Source organism: Phoca vitulina, unplaced genomic scaffold (genome assembly GCF_004348235.1).
Source record: "Phoca vitulina isolate PV1807 unplaced genomic scaffold, GSC_HSeal_1.0 scaffold81, whole genome shotgun sequence".
Classification (NCBI taxonomy): domain Eukaryota; kingdom Metazoa; phylum Chordata; class Mammalia; order Carnivora; family Phocidae; genus Phoca; species Phoca vitulina.
This window is the reverse complement of record NW_022589784.1, coordinates 5,560,107-5,579,656: the sequence shown is the minus strand read 5'-3', so window position 1 is coordinate 5,579,656 and position 19,550 is coordinate 5,560,107. Positions and strand designations below refer to the sequence as shown.

The 19,550-nt window shown below is 48.2% G+C and overlaps 1 long non-coding RNA gene and 1 pseudogene across 1 annotated transcript; both read left to right on the top strand.

Moving 5' to 3' along the window:
* The first annotated feature begins 4 nt into the window (after positions 1–4).
* Positions 5–6,405, top strand: LOC116625698. Its single transcript, XR_004298127.1, has 3 exons — positions 5–101; positions 4,653–4,770; positions 5,678–6,405. It is a non-coding gene; the product is annotated as an uncharacterized LOC116625698 (long non-coding RNA).
* Positions 6,406–6,955: 550 nt separating this feature from the next.
* On the top strand, positions 6,956–9,024 carry LOC116625751 (annotated as a pseudogene).
* Positions 9,025–19,550: the final 10,526 nt, after the last annotated feature.

The window sequence follows — 19,550 nt, the reverse complement described above, 5'->3', positions numbered from 1 at the left end:
CACGACCCTGAGATCACGACCTGAGCTGAGGTCAAGAGTTGGACACACGACCGACGGAGCCACCCAGGCGCTCCATGTGTGGATGCAGTTCAGTCCTCACGGTAAGCCTCTGAGTTGGGGCCTATTAGCCCCGTTTTACAGAAGGATCAAGTGAGCCCAAGGTCACACGCTCCCAGAGGATGGCAGAGAGGGGACAGGGGTTGGGACCACAGGGCCAAACAGGCCCATGATGTGATGAGGGAACAGGACACACAGCCCTCCCCCCGAGGCTGGAAGAATGTGGGGGAGAGTGGAGAAAGGGGAAGGTGCAGGCCAGCACCAAGAGAGGCCCCAGCCTCAACCCCAAGGGGATGGACAGGAGGAAAGAATGAGTAGGATGCAGATAAGCAGTGTGTGTGTGGAGGGGGGGTCTAGAAGAGAGGAGGGGCCCGAGGAGAAGGTTTGCATAGACCACTCTGGGAAAGGAGAGCCCAGCGGGGTGGGGGTCATGGGTTCATAGTGGCATCTCTGGGGTGTTATTACACTCCCCCATTCAGCCAGGGCCCGGTAGCCTGAGATGGTTGAGTTTGGAGGGAAGGGGATGTCCTCAGGATGCAGTTAAAGCCCTAGGTCCGCATGGGAGAGGGGAGAAACCAAGGCCATAGAGAAAGGGTCTGTCTTGCTCTTCGTTCCCTCCCCACATCCCTAGCACCCGATATGCTGCTGTCTTACTCAGGTCCGTCCTGGGCAGATCGGTATGCTCTGGCTGCAGAGCCGTAACAAGGCAGCCCAGTCTGGGTGGGTCAGGGACAGCAGAAATCTGTTTCCTCACATTGAGAGCATCAGATAAATGTTTTTTGTTTATTTTTAAGTAATCTCTCCACCCAGCGTGGGGCTTGAACCCACAACTCCGAGATCTCAAGAGTTGCACATTCCACCGACTGAGCCAGCCAGGCGCCCCTAAATAAATGTTTGATGTTGTTATATGTATATGAAGGTACATCTTAAGTAAAATCGTTTTATTATTAAAAAAACTATTTCTTCCTGGTTTGTTCTGGAGACAAGGAGCCCAAGATCAAGGTGTTGGCAGGGCTGGTTCTTTCTGAGGCGTCCCTCGTTGACTTGCAGATGGCCACCTTCTCCCTGTGTCCTCACACGTCTTCCTTCTGTGCGCATCTGTGTCCTATTTTCTCCTTTTTATAAGGACACCAGTCATTGGATTAGGGCCCACCCTAATGGCCTCATTTTAACTCGATCACCTCTTCAGAGGCCCTCCCTCCAAATACAGTCACATCCCGAGGCCCTGCGGGTTAGGGCTGCAACACATGAATTTTGGAGGGGGCACGCAGTTTGGTCCGTCCCCCTAGGTAAGCCCACTGGGTCTCAGCAAGGTGGGCAGAGGAACTCAGGAGGCCCTCGTCACCCATGCGCATGGCCCAGCCTTCCGCAGTTAAGGAGGCAGGATTCTCTGGTGGATGGGGTGGCCTGGAGCTCCGGTGGGAGGTTGGGGAGCCGTACATCAGGGGCTCAGGCCCGGCGAGGGGCCCCATGGATGTCCACAGAGGCTGGCCAGATGAGCTACAGCCAGCATAGGAGCAGGAGAGGGGATCCAGGAGCAGCTGGGGGGACTGGCCATCTCAGAGCAGCCTTCCTACCCCCAGGAGCAAGGGTTTTGCTGGGCTCACACCGAGGGGAGGCCCCACTGGACACATGCTCTCCTTCCTCCTCCTCTCTTTGCTGCCGCACCGGGCCTTGCTCTGCCCAGACCCCTGCCTCCCTCCTTTCCTCTGGCCAGCATCCCCAGTCCCTTCCCCCAGTAGTGCAGCCCGCCTGTTCCCACAGATGAGCATGGTGCCGAAATGAGAACGGTGGTGAGACCCCCCATCTCCCACTCCCCCCACCGGCACAGGGTCCTGTTCAGTTAAGCAGCTGCCAGCGTGAGCCCTGCTCTCCCTAGTCGCTGTGGCTCCCTGAGAGACTGGCTGAGTCTTGTCACTGCCAGTGCCCAGCACAGGGCCTGGCAGCCAGCAGGCGTCAAAGATTTGCTGGCCAAAGGAGCAAGAAGCAGGCCCTTCCTGGGAGGACCAGCAGCACTAAGACCCCAGGCCGGGTTTGTCCCATTCTGGTAGGGCCTGCCCCTGTCGCCCCCGCCAGTGAATCAGGCCACCCACTTTGGGGTCCCTTCCACAGCTGGTGAGCAAGAAGGGCACCCCTCCTCCTGTCACGGGTCCTGTCCCCTGCTGCCCCATGCTTTGTGAGTGAGCTAGCTTAGTCCCCACCCAGTGACCAGTGTCCTTAGCACACCATCTGCCTCACCTTCCCCATGCGTGCGGGGACCCAGAGGCCAGAGTGGTCAGCCTGGGGTGGGGTGGGGAGAAAGCGTGGCCGCTCTTCCAGCCATCTTCCTGGGCCTTCGCATTCCCCAGTGAGGAGTGTTCAACCCACCCAAGTGTACCCAGGGCAGGCCAAGGGTCAGGAGGAACTGAAAGCTGCTTTTCCCAAGAAAGGCGGGACTGGTATGAAAGGCCAAAGGTCACTGAGCAGACACCCTCCAAGAGGGTGAGGGGGAGCCCCTCTGGGTTTGGAGAAACAGGGCCAGGAAGCAGCTGTTAGTAGCTATGCTGTGAGCGGGGCTTCTCATTCTCGAGGCCACTGACCTTTCGGCTGGAGGATTCTTCATGGGGGGCGGGGCAGGACGTTTAGTAGCATCTCTGGCCATCTCTTGACAACCAGTTATCTCTCCAGGCATTGCCAGGTGTCTCCTGGGGGCAAAATTGGCCCACTTGTCAGAACCAAGCCTGGAGAGGGGATTCCCTTGCCTAGGTTCTTAGGCTGATGTTAAGGGCCTTCAGATCACATCCGGGTCAGGTATTCAGGGGGCCTGCTGTTTGATGTGCCCTGTTCCAGGGGCCTGAATTCTCCCCCACCCCCATCCCCACCCACCGTTTTCCAGAACTGGGTCCATATATCACTTCCCCCAAGAAGTGTTCTGTGGGTGCTGTGGCAGGCAAAATAATGCCCCCCCCCCCCCAGATGTCCATGTCCTCATCCCCAGAACCTGAGAATATGTCACCTTCCGTAGCGGAAGGGACTTGGCAGATGTAGTTAAGTTAAGGCTCTGGGGATGGAAGATGATCCTGGGTTATCCTGGGGGCCCAACATCATCACAAGGGTCCTTAGGACAGGGAGGCAGGAGGGTCAGAGCAGAGGAGAGTGGCAACAGAAGCGGGGCGCAGAGAGAGCCTGGAAGGTGCTCCGCTGCTGGCTTTGCAGGGGGAGGAAGGCCGCGCGCCAGGGGGCACGGGCCACTCTGAAAGCTGGAGGGGTGAAGACACAGATGGCCCACAGGGCCTCCAGGAGGCTCTTGGCCCGGCCAATAGCTTGATTTTAGGACTTCTGCCCTCCACAACCGAAAGATCAGAAACTCGTATTGTTTTAAGCCACCGTGCTTGAGGTAATTTGTTACCTCGGCCGCAGGGAACTCAGGACAGGCATGCGTTCACTCTGGAGCCCGAGTCGGGGAGGGGGGTGTGGGGGGCGGCCCCTGGGCAGTCGGGCTGGCCTCTGCCTCTCTTGGGGCACGAGCTACGCTGTACCCCAGGCCTGCTGTCTCTCCCACTAGATGCTGAGGACTCAGTGTATGCAGGTTGAGGGTCAGGCCTTGGGTGGACCAGACATTCTCAGCCTGAGAACAACGAGATGAAGCAGACAGGGACCACTTTTCTCCCCACTCCACCCCCCAAAAGTCACACATAAAAAGACCAAAAAGCTCCAGTCTTTGCTTCACGTTGCCGACTTGGAAAGGCTTCTCAGGTTCTTTAAGGTGTCCTGGGCCCAGTTCTTTTCACCCCCACCCCCAGGAAGAGACATCTCTGATTTTTTTAGCCAACAGGGCTAAAGGGAAAGTGAATTTTGCATTCAAAAGTTCACAATTGGACACGTAGCCCAGGAGGCACCTCCAGTCCCTTTATCAGCAGCAAAAATACCAAGTGGGGGCGGTGGTGTGGCCTCAGCCTGACCCCAGAGAAAGGGACCAGGGACAGAACCATGAGAAAATGCTCTGGTCTCAGAGATGACTGGAAAGGAGAGAAGAATCCAGAGCGGGTGTGTCTCTGAAGCTGAGGCAGGCAGGAGCCCTCGGGGAGCCACCAGGGGCCCTCAGGCCACACGGGCTGCTGTCAGGCTTCCATGGAGCCCGTGCAGGAGGTGACGGGGACAGTCAGCAGGAGGGGTTAGGGATGCCGGGTTTCTTGGGGTCGAGGAGACTGGAGAGGCATCCTTGGCATTTATCCCCTGCCAAACGGGGTGGCTGTAGAAACAGGCAAGAGGGGAGAATGGGTGGTGAGAGCAGAGAGGTGAGGAATGTGTCCGTTGTGGTTTTTATTTTCTATACTCTGATGCTTTGAGCTCTTAGGGCCTTGCTGCTGTGGGAGGGACTGCCCCTCCCAGGGCTAGCTGATCCCTAGAGATAGCACACACCTTGCCTGCCACCGTTCCTCCTCTGACCACCTCCTTAGCAGGCTGCCACACTCCAGGAGGCAATGTCCCCTTGCCCTAATGTCCCCAGGGCCCCGGGGCCAGACAGCTAGGCCTGCCCCTACCCCCCAGAGCCCACAGAGATTATTCAAACCAGCCAGTCCTGAGACTGTTGACCCTGCCTTTCCGTCCTGTAGAAACCACAATAAAGGCTCCTGCTCACGTCTCTGCCTTGCTCCCTCTGTCTTCTGAGCGACCCTGGTGCTTCCTCGTGTAGCCCCACATGGTGTGCGGTGCCCCCTCCTCCTGGGATCTGTGAGTAACAGACTGTCTCCTCCTGTGTTAGCCTCACCATACCTGAATAATAATAAAACCTACACTTTAAAACCCTGAGGGGCAGATCTGTCACTGGGGATGGACAGAAAGGGGAAAATGGGGTACAAAGGAGGTAGAGGGAGTGGACGTATGGGCCTCCTTGTCTGGGTGATACTGGAGAAGGGGGGGACTGCTCACTCAGCTAGAAGCCCACAGGAGCTCACATGTACTGGAGGTGACCCCTCCCCCCCCGCGCTCCAGGTCCCGTCATCTGGATTCGGCAGTCACAGGACTCCGCATCGGCTGTGGACCTGAGCCAGCACACTTTATTTTATTTTTTTAGATTTTTTAATTTATTTGACAGAGAGAGAGACACAGCGAGAGAGGGAACACAAGCAGGGGGAGTGGCAGAGGGAGAAGCAGGCTTCCCGCGGAGCAGGGAGCCCGATGCGGGGCTCGATCCCAGGACCCTGGGATCATGACCTGAGCCGAAGGCAGATGCTTAACGACTGAGCCACCCAGGCGTCCCTGAGCCAGCACACTTTAAACCCTCTGCAGGTCCCACCCCATGAGCCCCGGGAGGTAGCTGGCCTTGCCGGGAGGGTCAGGCCCTGCCCCCATGCTGACTGGCACTGGCTGGCACCAGCAGCCCAGGAGGAAGCCGACACTCGCCTCCAGATACAGCCCCGCCCCGCAGCACCCAAACACGCGCCTGGTGACCAGCCCCCACCATGACTCTGGCATCCAGTCAGCTGGGGGAGAGACCCACAGCAGCTTCGGGCCGAGCACCATGCCACCCAGCCCCCCAGCCCCTATGCCCTGCTGCTGTCAACTTGGGTACAGCCTGGGGCACCGAAAGCCTGGGCTTTCGGACTCCTCAGCTTACCTGTCCCTTCCTTTTTAACAGAGGCACCGCATAGCCCAGCGGTTAGGGGTGCCTGGCCTAGCAGCTCAGCCCTGACTCCTTGGGCACAGGACTGACCGGCCGGAGCCTCAGTTGTCACATCAGCGGATATAAAATTCCTCGGTACAGGACCTGGCATGTTGCAAGCCGACGACGGTGGTTGCATCCTTTAATACTACAGCTCCTAAGGGATCGGAGTCAAACAGGGTCAGGAGTGTAAACATACACGCATACAGCAACACAGCCTGTGAGACAGGACAGAAACTTGGATCCCCCCAGTTTCTCAGTGGATCAGTGGTTCCCAGCGGGGGTGGAGGAGCCAGGGAGTTTTGTCTGGGGACACTTTGGGGTGTCACAACCAGGGAGCAATGCCAGTGGCATCTAGTGGGTGGAGGCCAGGGATGTTGCTCGACATCCTATGATGCCCAGCATGGCCCTCAACAACACAGAAGTATCCAGCCCCTAGTGTCAACAGTGCCAAGACTGAGAGGCCCTACCCTAGAATGTGAGCCGTGAGAGGCCAGGGGGTTTAGTTTCTATCGTTCACCATGTAGCCTCACATTCTGGAACACGGCCTGGCAGAGAACAGGCTCTCAAAGGCGTTCATGGTACTCACGCTGTCCCAGTCCAAGAGTGCCGACACCTGCTCACAGCGCCCTTGGACCCACTCCAAGGCACCGGCTGCCCGGTCACACCCTCCGAAGCCACCTGCCACGACAACCCTGTCCCCCTTGCAGGTGGGCTCGGACCACCTCCAGGATCTGGAGGCCACCATCAACCACTGGATCCACTTGGAACTCTGTGCCTCCTGCATCTACCCGTCCACATCTTTCTATTTTGACCACGATGAACTGGCTTTGAGGAATATTGCCACTGATTTTCCTCATCAAGCTCACGAGGAGAAGGACCGTGCTGAGAAACTGATGGCGCTGTAGGACCCACATGGTGGCCGAGTTTCCCCTCAGGATAGCAAGAAAGCAGACTGTGGTACCTGGGAGAGCAGGCTGGATACAGCGGGGCAGAAGTCACGTTTGGTGCAAAATGTGAATCAGTCACAAGCAGAACTTGTACAAAGCGGCCATTGACAAAGATGGCCAAGTCATTCATGTAACTACATTGAATGAGAGGATGAAATCTATCAAAGAATTGGGCAATCACATAACCAGCTTGCACAAGATGGGACCCCAGAATCCCTGCGTGGCAGAGTATCTTTTTGACGAGGACACCCGGGGACAGTGATGACCGCTGAGCCTTTGGTGGGCTTCCCTGCAGCCACGAGGGATGTCCATGCCAGGTAGCGCACACGCGCTGCGTGTACCGTTCCCTCTTCTCTCAGTTGTGTTAGAATGTCCACTTGACTTTGTTCACCTGTACCATTCCTTCAAATAGAGTGATTTGTTACCTCCTCCCCCAAAACAAAATGAAACAAAAATTCCTTGTTCCTGAGGAATCGTGTGCACCTGTTTTGACCTGTCCGGGGGTTCCTTGGAGGAAAGATGCAACGCACTGGCCTCTCTTTTGCCCACTTTGTAACTCTCTCAAAGCAGGAAGGGACTATGCAGAGGGCATTCCTTGAGTACAGCTGAAAGGCAAATGAACAAGGTGTTGCCACACGGCGGGAAAGATTACAGTTGGGACAAACAATAGACATGGTGAAAGCCTGAGAGGAGAAGCTGGGGGAGGAGCTACTTGGGGGAGGAGCTACTCAGGGGAGGAGCTACTTGGGGAATAATGGCTTAGAGAAACCTCCCATGCCTGGGGCAGGATGCATGCTCAGAAAAGATTTTAGAAGCCCCTAAGTGTTCACCTCTGGCTGATCTTTAGGCTCACCCCAAGCAGGAAGTGAAGGCTAAGACCGAGTTGTAAGCAACCCGGCTTGGAGTTATAGGAGTGCCCCAACACAGAGTCAGTCTGCAAACACCAGGAAGTACTTGGTCTCCTCTCCTCTTTCCTTCCTTCCACGCTGCCCTCTTCCTCTTTCTCTCCTCTTTCACCTTTCTCCTCCTCTACCTACTCTTTGTCTCCTTCTTCCTTCAGGCATTTAAGAAATGTCCAGCAAATGCTGATCAGAAGCTAAAGGAACTGACGCTTCAGAGACCACACACAATAAGAAATACAGTTTTAAAAATATTCTAGAAAAGTCATTCAGACAACTGCAACCCACAGCAAACAACAACAAAGCCAGAGGGGGACAAATCTGATTCACAGACTTACCACATTGTAATATTCAAATTGCCTAATTTTCAACAACAACAAAAATGAAGCATGCCAAGCAACAAGAGTATGGCCCATTTGCAGGAAGATAAGAAACTAACAAGTGACCCCTGAGGACACACATACATTAGACTTGAAGAAGACTTTAAATCAACTGTGTTAAATATACCTAAAAAGCTAAGGGGAACCTTAGCTTAGACAAAGAACTAGGGGAAATATGGAGAATGATGTCTCATCAGATAGAGACTATCAATAAGAAAGAGAAATTGTATGAAAGAAACAAATAGAGGTCGCCAGTGTACCATCTCCAGGCGGCCCCGGGGAACCTGTTTTTCCCGGGAGCAGCTGTGAGCAAGTGGAACCAGGTTTCATACGTGTGGCCAGCCGAACCAGCGTTACTGGCTCGCTTTAAGGAACAGGTTGGCTACAGGGAAGGGCCTACCGTGGAAACCAAGAGAATCCAGCCTCAGCTCCCAAATGAAGATGGTGATCACAGTGACAAAGAAGATGAACAGCCCCAACTGGTGGTTTTAAAAAAGGGAGACCTGTCAGTTGAAGAAGTCATGAAAATTAAAGCAGAAATAAAGGCTGCCAAAGCAGATGAAGAACCGGCTATAGTTGATGGAAGAATCATGTATCGAAAACCAGTCAAATATTCCTCGGATGAAAAATACTCAGGTTTAACAGCAAGCTCAAAAAAGAGGAAGGCAAATGAAGATGAAATAAATGAGCAGGACTCAGTTAAAAAGAACTCACAAAAAGCAAATCAAAAACAGTTGCCTCCTTTCTTTTGACAATGAAGATGAAACTGAGTAAGTGTAAATATTTTGGACTCAGTCGTCCTTAAGAATATATGGGGTGTTTTTTAAAGTGACACTTTTTTTTTTTCTATTTAAAGATAATACAAGTTCATTATAGAAAATTCAGAAAAAATTTAGTATGATAAAAATTTTGTCTATCAATACCCCTTTGACATGAGGCTAACTCTGTAGATATTAACTACTATTAACATTTTGGAACTCCCACATGTGGGGTATGTATTTTTTAAACAAAATTGAGATTATATTGCATATGTTTTCTGTCCTGCTTTTCTTTTTTTTTTTTTTTTTTAAAGATTTTATTTTTTTGACAGAGAGAGACATAGCGAGAGCAGGAACACAAGCAGGGGGAGTGGGAGAGGGAGAAGCAGGCTTCCCGCGGAGCAGGGAGCCCGATGTGGGACTTGATGCCAGGACCCCGGGATCATGACCTGAGCCGAAGGCAGACGCTTAACGACTGAGCCACCCAGGCGCCCTGTCCTGCTTTTCACATGACATTATATTCTGAGCATTTTTGCAGATCAGTAAAATTCAAAAATTTAACATAATTGCTACAGAGGATTTTGTCATTAAACAGATCGCCTATTGCATTTTCTTCATTTGCAGAAGCCCACTTTGGAGGAAGATGATAATGTGCCTATTTAAGAATACTTCCCCAGCTCCTGCTAAAGGTAGCCATATAACAGCTCTGGCAATTTTAGAGATAAAAGTGGATCTTGTACAAGTGAGCTTCTAATAGAAGGGATCTTGATAGAAGAGAGGACTTTGTCTCCTCTCCTAATGTATAACATGGAGTCTGTAGTAAACAACACTATAAAAAAGACAGATACAAGTAGAAGTCTGCTTAATAAAGCTACCAGGTGTTTGATACAAGAAAGCAGATCTGGCAAGCACGAACCTTTGTCCTTCTCACTGCTACATCCGGGAACACATACATGAAACCTAGGAGTATTGGAGCCATTTTTTGGCCTAAGGAAGGCAGATCCTTTCTCTGGGTGGTACAGTGGAAAGATTCAAGGCACTTGGATCCTGATAGCATGCCTTGAGGAGCTGCTGCACCAGCCATGGACTGCTAACCTCTGGACTTCTTGTTACATGAAAAGAATAAACCAAAAGTTGTTGGTCAGTAGTACCAGTTGCTGACACCTGAGAATTCAATGTCTCCTGCCCTCCTTTTCCCTTAAGAGGCCCCCTTTAGTGTTGAGCTCTAGAATTTGTCAACCTTAAAAATAAAAGTCAATTATTTTACCAGCAAAACAAAACAAAACAAACAAACAAACAAAAAAAACAAATAGAAATTCTGGAGCTGGAAAGTAAGACAAGATGAAAATTTCCCTGGAGAGTTTCAACAGAAGATTTTAGTGGGCAAAAGAAAGAACCACTGAACTTGAAAATCGGTCAATTGAAATTATCCAGGAGCCAAAAGAAGAAAGAATGAAGAAAAATGAACAGGACCTGAGACACCTTTGGGACACCATCAAGTGTATAAGTGAGCGTATAATGGGCATCCCAGAGGCAGAAGAGAAAAGAGAAAAACTGTTCAAAGAAACAGTGAGTGAACACTTACCAAATTTAGTAACAATCATAAATCTGTACGTGCAAGAAGCTCAGCAAATTCCAAGCAGAAAAAATCAAAGAGATCCACACCAAGACATTATAATTGAATTATTGGAAAGTAAAGACAAAGAGGGGCACCTGGGTGGCACAGTCGGTGAAGCGTCTGACTCTTAGTTTCAGCTCAGGTTGTGATCTCAGGGTCATGAGATCGGGTTCCGCGCTCAGAGCAGAGTGTGCTTGAGTTTCTCCCTCCCTCTGCCCCTTCCCCTTCTAAAATAAATAAATAAATCTTTATTTAAAAAAAGGAAAAAGACCAGAGAACCTTTAAAGCAGCAAGAGAGAAGTGACTCATTACATACAAGGGATCTCCAATGAGAATAACAGTTGATTTCTGATCAGATATCACAGAGGCCAGAAAACAGTGAAAGGCATTTAAAGTAATGGAAGGAAAAAACCTGTCAACCAAGCATTCTGTATCTGGTAAAACTATCCTTCAGAAATGAAAGAGAATCTACAATACTCCCAGATAAACAAAAGTTAAGAGACTTTGTAGCTAATAAACCTGCCCTACAAAAAAATACTAAATAGGAGTCCTTCTGACTGAAATGAATACTCAATAGCAACTCGAAGTCACAGGAAGAAATAACATTGGAAAGGTAACCACGTAAGTGAATATAAAAGCGAGTATTATTGTATTATTGGTTTGCAACTCCTTTTTCCCCCTCTATGTGATTTAAGAAACAAGTGCATAAAGCAAGAATTATAAGGGTATGTTAATGGGAGTACAATGTATCAAGATGCAATTTGTGACAGTAACAATATAAAGGGGAAGGGATGCAGCTGTATAAGAGCAGAGTTTTGTATACTGTTGAAGATAAGCTGTATTAATTTGAACTGGATTGTCACAAGTTGAAGACACTAACTGTAACCCTAGGTAAATAGTAAGAAAATAACAGAACATATACAGAAAATGAAATAAGGAATCAAAGTGGTACACTATAAAAAAAAATCAATGAAACACAAGAAGAAATTATAAGAACAAATTAAGGAACAAAATAGGTATAAGACACACCTTTTTTTTTTTTAAGATTTTATCTGTTTATTTGAGAGAGAGAGTACATGAGAGGGGGAGGGTCAGAGGGAGAAGCAGACTCCGAGCCCGATGCGAGACTCGATCCTGGGACTCCAGGATCATGACCTGAGCCAAAGGCAGTTGCTTAACCAACTGAGCCACCCAGGCGCCCTAGGACACACCTTTAAAACAAATAATAAAATAGAAGTAAGTCCTTTCTTATCAGTAATTACTTTATTTTTTTTTAAAGATTTTATTTATTTATTTGACAGAGAGAGACACAGCAAGAGAGGGAACACAAGCAGGGGTAGTGGGAGAGAAGCAGGCTTCCCGCTGAGCAGGGAGCCTGATGTTGGGCTTGATCCCAGGACCTGGGACCATGACCCAAGCTGAAGGCAGACGCTTAACAACTGTGCCACCCAGGCGCCCCTAAAATTTTTTTTTAAACTATAAACATATATGTACCAAACTACAGAGCCCCAGAAAATATGAATCAAACATTGGCAGAATTGAAGGAAGAAATAGACCCTTTTACAGTAGTAGATGGTGACTTCAATACTCCATTTTCAGCAATAGTTGTAACCAGACCTACTCGATGTATTGGGAATACTCCAGCAAACAACAGCAGAACACACATTCTTCTCAAATCCAAGTAATACATCCGCCAGTATAGACTGCCAGTATGTTTTGTGGTCAGGCCACAAAACAAGTCGCAATGTGTTTTAAAAGGTCGAAATCATACAAACTATCAAACTAACCTCTCTGACCACACTGGAATGAAGCTAGAAATGAGTGACAGAAGGAAAACTAGAAAACTCTCAGGTATATGGAATTTAAACACCACTTTTTTTTTTTTTTAATTCCAGTTAACATACAGTGTTCTATTGGTTTCAGGTGTGCATTATAGTGATTGAACACTTCTATACATTACTCAGTTCTCATTGTAAGTGTGGTCTTAGTCCCCTTCATCTATTCCACCCGTCCCTTACCCCTCTCCCCTCTGGTAACCATCTCTTTGTTCTCTGTAGTTAACAGTCTGTTTCTTGCTTTGTCTCTTTTTTTCCTTTGTTCATTTATTTTGGTGCTTAAGTGCCACATATGAGTGAAATCATATGGTATTTGTCTTTCTCTGACTGACTTATTTCACTTAGCATTATATTCTCCAGCTCTATCCACATTGTTGCAAATGGCAAGGTTTCATTTTCTTTTATGGCTGAGTAATATTCCATTGCATATGTACCACGTTGTCTTTATCCATTCATCTATTGATGGACACTTGGACCCTTTCCATGATTTAGCTATTGTAAGTAATGCTGCAGTAAACATAGGGCTGCATATATCTTCTCAAATTAGTGTTTTTGTATTCTTTGGGTAAATACCCAGTTGTAGAATTACTGGATCAAGTGGTAATTCTATTTTTAATTTTTTGAGGATCCTCCATACTGTTTTCTACGGTGGCTGCACCAGTTTGCATTCCTATCAGCAGAGCTCAAGGGTTCCTTTTTCTCTACATCCTTGCCAACACCTGTTGTTTCTTGTGTTTTTGATTCTAGCCATTCTGACAGGTGTGAGGTGATATCTCCTTGTGGTTTTGATTTGCATTTCCCTGATGATGAGTGATGTTGAGCATCTTTTCATGTGTCTGTTGGCCATCTGTATGCCTTAAACAATGCACTCTTAAACGCCAGTGAGCCAAAGAAGAAATCACAAGGGAAATTAAAACATATTTTGAGATGAATGAAAACAAAAACCCAACATACAGGGCGCCTGGGTGGCTCAGTCAGTTAAGCGGCTGCCTTCGGCTCCGGTCATGATCCCATGGCGCTGGGATCGAGCCCCGCATCGGGCTCCCTGCTCAGCGAAGAGCCTGCTTCTCCCTCTCCCTCTGCCTGCAGCTCTGCCTACTTGTGCTCTCGCTCTCTGTGTCAAATAAGTAAATAAAATCTTAAAAAAAAAACGAACACAACATACCAAAACCTATGAGATGCAGCAAAAACTGCTCAGAGAAGTATATGGCTATAAGTGCCTTCATTAAAAAAGAAGAAAGATCTTGGGATGCCAGGGTGGCTCAGTCAGTTAAGCATCTGCCTTCAGCTCAGGTTATGATCTCAGGGTCCTGGGATTGAGTCCCGAATTGGGCTCCTTTTTCAGCGGGGAGCCTGCTTCTCCTTCTGCCTGCCACTCCCCCTGCTTGTGCTCTCTCTCTCTGTCAAATAAATAAATAAAATCTTAAAAAAAAAAAAGGAAGAAAGATCTTAATAACTTCACTTTATATCTGAAGGAACTAGACAAAGAAGAGTAAACTAACCCCAAAGCTAGGAGAAAGAAGGAAATAATAAAGATTATAGTGAAGATAAGTGGAATAGAGAATACCAAAACAACAGAGAAAGTCAACAAAACCAACAGTTGGTTTTATGATAAAATTGACAGACTACCTAGACTAAGGAAAAAAGAGGAAATAACTAAAATCAGAAATGAAAGTGGGGACAAAACTCTGGACCTCACAGAAGTAAAAGTTTGTAAGACAATACTATGAACAATTAAATGCCAACAAATTAGATAGCCTAAGTGCAATGAACAAATTCATAGAAACAAACAAGCTACCAAAACTGACTCAAGAAGAAATAGAAAATGTGATCAGTTCTATGTACTACCCTAAGGACTTGACTTTCCCCTGCTAAGCCAGTGGTTTTTCAAACTCTTTTCAGAGGCCCAAGGGTTCCCACATATCTGGGGTGAATGGGGACGGGCTTCCCCAACCCCTGGTTGAACCACAAAGCTCTATTTATTTTCATCTGTTTTCTCTTGGTGGGTGAGGGGTTCTGCACAGCATTTCTTAGAGTCAGGCCCTGTGGATTTGACCTAGCGAACCTGGTGAAGAAGAAATCTGGCCAGGTGGAGGTGTCAGGACTCAGGAGCCGAGCAAGGGCCAGTGCCAGGCTGGGTCTGCTCGGAGGGAGGACATGCATAGCTGTAGCAGCCAGAGGGAGCTGTGAGTTCTGACAAGTCCTGCCTGGCTGGCCCTGCTCCCATCATGGTGGCCCTTGGTTTCTGTTTGATTGGTTGTTCAGTGTCCCCCTGCAATTCCATATGAACTTTAGAGTCTGTTCTTCCACTTCTGCAAAAATGGTCATTGGTATTCTGATAGGGATTGCACTGAATCTATAGACTACATTGGGGAGTACTGCCATCTTAACTATGTCTTAAGGAAGGAGATGTCTTTCCATTTACTTAGGTTTTCTTTAATTTCTTTAAGCATGTTTTGCAATTTTCAGTCATAAGTCTTGTACTTCCTTAGTTAAATTTAGTCTTATGTATTTTCTTCTTTTTGATGCTATTGTAAACGGAATTGTTTTTTAAATTTAAATTTAAATTGCTATTGTATAGAAATGCAACTGATTTTTTATGTTGTCGAGCTTGTATTCTGCAACTCTGCTGGCTTTATTAGCTCTAATTGTGTGTGTGTGTGTGTGTTCTTTAGGATTTTCTCTCTACATATGATCATGTCATTGGTGAATATAGTTTATTCCTTTCCAGTTTGATTGCCTTTTTTATTTCCTTTTCTTGCCTAATTGTTCCAACTCCAGCATTGAGCACAATGTTGAATGGAAGTGATGAAAGTGGGCATCTTTTTCTTGTTTCTGATCTTAGGGGGACAGCTTTCAGTCTCTCAACCGCTGAGTATAATGTTCACGGCAGGTCTTTCATAAATGCCCTTTATCATTTGAGGTTGAGGAAGTTTCTTTCCATTCCTAGTTTATTGAGTACTTTTATCATGAAAAGGTGTTGGGTTCTTTCAATTGCTTTTCCCTGTATCAGTTGAAATGATTGTGTAGTTTTTCCTTCATTTTATTAATGTGCTATATTAAATTGATTTTCAAATGTCGAACTATCCTTGCATTCCCAAGATAAAGCTACTTGCTCATCATTCGTGATCCTTTTATTTTTTTAAATTTTTAAAAAAGATTTTATTTATTTTTTTGACAGAGAGAGATGAAGCGAGGGAAGGAACACAAGCAGGGGAGTGGGAGAGGGAGAAGCAGGCTTCCCGCAGAGCAGGGAGCCCAGTGTGGGGCTCGATCCCAGGACCCTGGGATCATGACCTGAGCCGAAGGCAGACGCTTAACGACTGAGCCACCCAGGCGCCCCTCTTGATCCTTTTAATATGCTCCTGGATTTAGTTTGCCACTCTGGTGTTGAGGATTTTCTTTAAAAGATTTTATTTATTTATTTGAGAGAGAGAACAAGAGAGAGCATGAGCATGAGCAGGGGGAGTTGCAGAAGGAGAGGGAGAAGCAGGCTCCCTGCTGAGCAAGGGAGCCCAACACGGGGCTCGGTCCCAGGACCCTGGGATCATGACCTGAGCCGAAGGCCGACACTTAACCGACTGAGCCACCCATTTGCCCCTGGTGTTGAGGATTTTTTTAAAAAATTTTATTTAAACTCAATTTAATTAACATATAGTGTATTATTAGTTTCAGGGATATGTGTTGAGGATTTTTGCATCTATATTCATCAGGGACATTGGTCTGTAGTTCTCTTGCAATGTCTTTGCTTGGCTTTGGTATCAGTGTAATGCTGATGTCATAGAATAAAATAAGGTAGGATGTGTTCCTTCCTCTTCTGTTTTTTGGGAAGAGTTTGAGAAGGATTGGTGTTAATTCTTCTTTTGATGTCTGGTAGAATTCAATGAAGCCATCTGGTCCTGGATTTCTTTGTTGGGCGGTTTTTGATTGCTGATGGAATCTCCTTACCTGTAATAGCCCTTTCCAGATTTTCTGTTTCTTCCCGAGTCAGTTTGGGTAGTTTGTTTCTAGCAATTTGCTAGTTTCACTTAGATTATCTAATTAGTTGGTGTGCAATTGTTCATAATATTCTCTTCTAATCCTTTTTTAAAATTTCTGTAAGGGCAGTAGTTATGCCCTGCATTTTTTAAAAAATATTTATTTATTTAGTAATCTCTAGCCCAATGTGGGACTTGAACTCATGATGCTGAGATCAAGAGTTGCATGCTCTACCAACTGAGCCAGCGAGGTGCCCCTACCCCATTTTCATTTCTGATTTTAGTAATTTTTTTTTCTCTTTTCTAGGTCCCTGTTTTATGTCATGTCAGCATTACTCAGATGTTATTGTAAGCCCATTGTCAGAAAAATAAAACTAAAATATCTTCATGACAGTAGGGACTAAATCTGTCTTGTCACTGTGTTGTAACTACTGAATCCGGCACATAGTAGATCTCGGTAAACATTTCCTGAATTATTTCTTGCTGGTGTAGAGCACAAAAGGGACCAGAAAGGGCCTTCCTCACAGCCCTCATGGGAAGACAAGCTGTTACTCTTGAGTCTTCTCTTGCCTGGGCTGATGTCCCCGCACTGCATCTTCTGCATGACCTTGGCAGAGCTCAGACACAGGGCTGACCACAGCCCTCCCCCAGCTAATCCCTCGGCAGCTCCCCAGTGCCCTTTCAACGAAGGTCACCCTTCTTGGCTCGGTATATGAGGCCCTGAATAGACTGTCTCCTCCCACCTCATCTTCCGCTACCCACCCCATCTCCCGCCCCAGCCATCCTGCGCTTGGCAGGTCCCTCTGGCGTCCTACTCTGTCTGACCTCTGACTAACACCTGCTTGCCCTGCAGGTCTCCATTCAGTAGCTGTTCTCTCTGGAGACCTGGTGGGGTGCCCTCTGCATTCCCGCAGCCTGCATGTGGACGTTCATCTAGAAGGTGGACTATGATCCCCCCACCGGCTGTGAGCCTCATGTGGGGAGTGGTACATCTATTATCTGCCCTCTATCTCCAGATCTCTGCATGTCACTTGGCACCTGCTTTAAAATGTAGGTTTTATTCTTTTTCAGATATGGTGAGGCCAACAGATCAGGAGATGATGGCCATTAAAAAGATAGAGTGCTGGGGCCCCTGGGTGGCTCAGTCGGTTAAGTGTCTGACTCTTGATTTCGGCTCAGGTCATGATCTCAGGGTCGAGGGATAGAGCCCCTCGTCGGGCTCTGTGCTCAACGTAGAGTCTGCTTGAGATTCTCTCTCTCCCTCTCCCTTTGCCCCTCCCCCTGCTCACACCCATGCTCTCTCTCCCTCGCTCTCTCTAAATAAAATCTTAAAAAAAGAAAGTTGCTACTCAGAGATCTCAAGAGGCTGGGGCACACCATGCCACAGAGGGCCACATGGGGAAGCACCAGAGTTGGTCAGGAGGCAGGGGGAGTGAGGGGAAAATGTGGGTAAGAGCCTGTTCTCTGGTTTCCGTGGGAGGGAATTGCTGAGGCAACGCCTGAGGCTCAGCCCTGGCTGGTTTGCATGATTTCAGCTCTGGGGTACAGGGGCTGTGCCTTTGCTGTCCGGCACCTGGCTCTGGGGTGATCAGGGCAGGGGACGGTGGCCCTGAGAGTGAGACCCAGAAAGGAAGGGGCTCAGGTGTGGGCTCTGGATTGGCTGGTTTGCATATGGAAGGTTCGCTCACGAGGCATTTACCATCTCTAGGAATCTGCTAACCCCATGACAGGCAGTCCTTCCATGATCAGGGAGGTCCCGGCTATCAAAACATCATCATAAAAGAGACGTGCTTGGAGCACAGAGGATTTTTAGGGCAGTGAAACACCCTGATACCATAAAGATGGACGCGTGTCATTATACATTTGTACCAACGCTTAGAACGTACAGCACCGGGAGTGGACCCTGATGTAAACTATGGACTTTGGATGATAGCAATGTGCCGTCCCGGGCTCCAGGGCAGGCTGTTGATAACGCAGGAGACTATCCATGTGTAGGGCAAAGGGTATGTGGGAAGTCTCTGTACCTTCCCCACGGTATCACTGCGAAAATTAAATTGCTCTTTTAAAAAAAGTCTTAATAAAGAACAAAAATAAAAATGAATCAGTATGAAATTATGAACTGACAATTATCTGTGGCTAGAGTTGCCCTGCCCACTGAGGTAGCCACTAGCCACCACCACATGTGGCTATTTGGCACTTGAAACGTGCTGCAAATGTACAATCAAGATTTACTATGCCAAAAAAGGGGGAATGTCTCATTAGTCGTTCTTATTTGATTACATGTGGAAATGATAATATTTTTATAGATAGGGTTAAATAAAATACAGTATTAAAATTTTTTTAAAGACATGCTTTTCTTAAAAAAAAAAAGATGTGGGGCGCCTGGGTGGCTCAGTCGTTAAGCGTCTGCCTTCGGCTCAGGTCATGGTCCCGGGGTCCTGGGATCGAACCCGCATCGGGCTCCCTGCTCCGTGGGAAGCCTGCTTCTCCCTCTCCCACTCCCCCTGCTTGAGGTTCCTCTATTGCTGTGTCTCTCTCTGTCAAATAAATAAATAAAACCTTTAAAAAATATATTTTATTTATTTATCAGAGAGCATGAGCAGGGAAGGGTGTGGCAGAGGGAGAGGGAAAAGCGGCCTCCAAGGTGAGCAGGGATCCCGATTCGGAACTCAATCCCAGGACCCGGGGATCATGACCTGAGCTGAAGGCAGACGCTTAACCAACTGAGCCACCCAGGCGCCCCAAGACATGCTTAATACAGCCCCGAATCAGTACACGTGGAATGAAGGGCTCAGAGCTGAGCTAGGAATCCGGCCCTGCTTACTTGGGCAGACAACTTAACCTCTCCGAGCTTTAGTTGATTGCGTTTTCCCTGTAAAATGGGGATGAATATTAATCCTACAGGGTTGTTATCATCTCGGGCCACTCTCTTTGGAGGAGCCCAGCCCGTCCCCAGCGTCTTCCTGTCACACCAGAATTTGTAGCCATGATCCTAATCTCGAAGTATCTTGCTTCATATTTGCTGCTTGTCTTGTCTGCTCTACCCTGGGACCATCTGTCTCCTTCACTGCTTTCCCCTGGCACCCAGCCCAGTGCCTGGCATACAGTAGGCATTTGCTAACTGTTTGCTGAACGAACAAGATAACAAATGGCCCCCAACAGATGTTCAGTGAGGATCGGTGACACCACTGTCATCTTTCATGGCTGGGACACATCTGCTTACTCACTGCCATCACCCCGGGGCCTAGCAAAAAGCTGGTTATGGAAGAGGCGCCCAGAAAACCTGTGTGGAAGGGGTGAATGGAGCTCAGCAGCTTCACAGAGGGTCTCGTAGAGGGCCCCATGGGCCCCTCTCCTCAGAGCCCACCGCCCTTCCTCCCCACGCCACGCCTGCCTCAGCCCCAGCCTGGCAGGCCCTGCAGTAGGCCCCCT